This window comes from Colobus angolensis, unplaced genomic scaffold (assembly GCF_000951035.1).
Source record: "Colobus angolensis palliatus isolate OR3802 unplaced genomic scaffold, Cang.pa_1.0 Scaffold7, whole genome shotgun sequence".
NCBI lineage: Eukaryota > Metazoa > Chordata > Mammalia > Primates > Cercopithecidae > Colobus > Colobus angolensis.
Window position 1 is genome coordinate 2,826,322 of NW_012120709.1, and position 2,664 is coordinate 2,828,985.

A 2,664-nucleotide genomic window follows, 5' to 3' on the forward strand; every position below is an offset into this window, starting at 1 on the left:
TGGACACAGGAAGGGGATCATCACACACCTGCTACTATTGTGGGGAGGAGAGGGGAGGGATAGCATTAGGAGATATACCTAATGTAAATGACGAGTAAATGGGTGCAGCACACCAACATGGCACATGTATACATATGTAATAAACCTGCATGTTGTGCACATGTACCCTAGAACTTAAGGTATAATTTAAAATAATAATAATAATAATAATTAAGATGCAATTTCTGGTTGTGTCCAATTCATCTTCATTAACCTTGTTTAAGTTCTTTCAGCTTTTGCTTGTATTTGAGGACCTCATTTCTTATCCTCTGAGGCTCTGACATTGAGTGTCTTGCCATAATCTAATTGCCAGAGGGAAAGATCTTTGCCATTGTTGGTCTTTATCTCAAATTGGCAGTTAAAAAAAAAAAAATGAATGGGCATTTTGGCGCTTTCCTTTTCTATTTCCTTGGTCACAGCTACCTTGGGTTACACTTACAAGGGGAATTGTGTCAGAAAGTCTAATTTCTTTTAAGACCAGGTTGGGTCTTTTTTTTAATTCCTCTCTGGTTTATCAGAATCCATCAAATGTGTCATAACTTTGTCATTGCTTGTTTAGAGTTCTGTTTATGAGCACACAACTCCAAAGAGGTACTTTATCTTTCTTAATTAAACACGTGGTTATCTCTAAAATGTTTAACCTTTGCACCTGGCAATGCTCTTTCTAGCTTCACTTTGTCTTTAGTTGTTATCTTTTGATTCATAGGTGTGTATTTGTGGGTGTACATGTATATTTCTGTATATGTGTTTCTTTTTCATCTTAAATTATTTAGTCTCTGCTAAGCACATTAGTCATTATCATTACTAAATTAAATAAGCAGGAGGCCATTAGCTTGGGGCTGTCTTGTACTTTGCATTTCTATGTAACAAGTTACAACCTCACTGAGTAGGTAAACAAACTGAAACCTAACTTAGAAGTGTATTTTTTGTAACAAATAGTTAGTTTTCAGCAAATCCATAGCATCTGAGCTCAGCCATTCAAAGGCAACCCAACTGATTAGACCATGCTCATATAAAGCAAATGCCTCATCACACCATGTTCCGATAAAGCAGAAACCTAGCTGTAGCCAATCAGGTGATTTCTGTATTTAGCTTCTGTGTTGGGCTTATAAAAGCTAACTACTTGCATTGCTGGGTGGAGCTCTCCGAATCCCTTTTGGTTCTGAGTTCTGCCCTATATGTGAATTCACCTTTGCTTAAATAAGCTCTGTTTAATTAGTCTAAAGTTTTTCTATTAACATCATTTAAATATCTGACTTTATTAAAAACTATTTTAAAGACTTTTTCTCTCTCCTGCCATAAAAATACGGTAAGTAGTTTGCTTTAAAAAGAACTGTAAATGAACATTCTGGTTTCCTGTCACTAAACTAATATGCACCTCAGCAATAAGAGTTTGTAAACAAGACAGTAGGCTGAAGACAGATTCAAACGACCTTGCCCTTAAAAATGCTGAGCTATGGAACTGGCTTTCTCTATGCTTTGTTTCTCCACATCGTAACATATGTACAACTAAAAGCACTGGTTTAAAAACTAAATAGTGCTAGACGCTGCTCTATTAGTTTAAATAAATGCAATTTACTTTTAGCATTATATTCATAAAAATTCTTAAGCCTCCAAGTCTCCAACAACTTAAAGTACAGAATTAGCTAACTATCCTGAGACACATCTGACAGACGTAATGCCTTATTTAAAGATAGGTTCCCCAAACCTGCTGTTAGAACCTACACATTCATGGAAAACTTTGATAATCACTCATTGTTCACACAGTTTTACTCTTCAGGCAGTCCTTTGCTATTGGTCAGCTTTAGGCCAGAGTCTAGCAGGAAACTGTATGGGGCACCAGGTTCACCATCTCTTAAGCTGCCATTGTTCTCTTCTTTTCTGAAGGTTGTATTGAGTCAGACTTCACCTATGCCAAGACGGTAACATGAATACTTTTATTGTGCTGTTCTTCAGCCTTTTTCTGAGTCAGCATTTCTCTCTGGCTGTGTTACATACATAAGAATTCCAAGGAGGAAAACTAATTGTGTGAGGGTCTTTTATAGTAGGTTAGTCAAACAAAGGAATAGTACATACCTTAACACTGTCAACCACTTTCCTTTCAAAAAATGAAATAATACTGCAGCTTTGGGATTTGGGGGATTTCCATATCTGTCTTGTAGAAAACTCTCCTTGCACACATTAATACTTGCCAGATATTATTATGGCTCCACCTCCACTTTGCAAATGCTCTCTTTATATCCAGTTCACCCGAGGTGGGATCAATTCGCAGTGTACCATGGGAATATCAAATACCAATCGTAGATATTCACTGTCTGAATAGTTATTGGGGATGTAAGCTGTAAACATAAATATGCCATCTTGAAGAAGTCCATGTCATATACCAATATTAATCTGAGCCACAGTAACTCAGAATGGTAATGAAAGGCGAAGCCGCCTGGGCTTCTGGGTAGGGTGGGGGCTTCCAGAACTTTTCTGTCTAGCTAAAGGATTGTAAACACACCCATTAGCACGCTGTAAAAGCGTACCAATCAGCACTCTGTAAAATGGACCAATCAGGATGTGGGCGGGGCCAAATAAGGGAATAAAAGCTGGCCAAGGGAGCTGGCAGCTGCAACTTGTTCG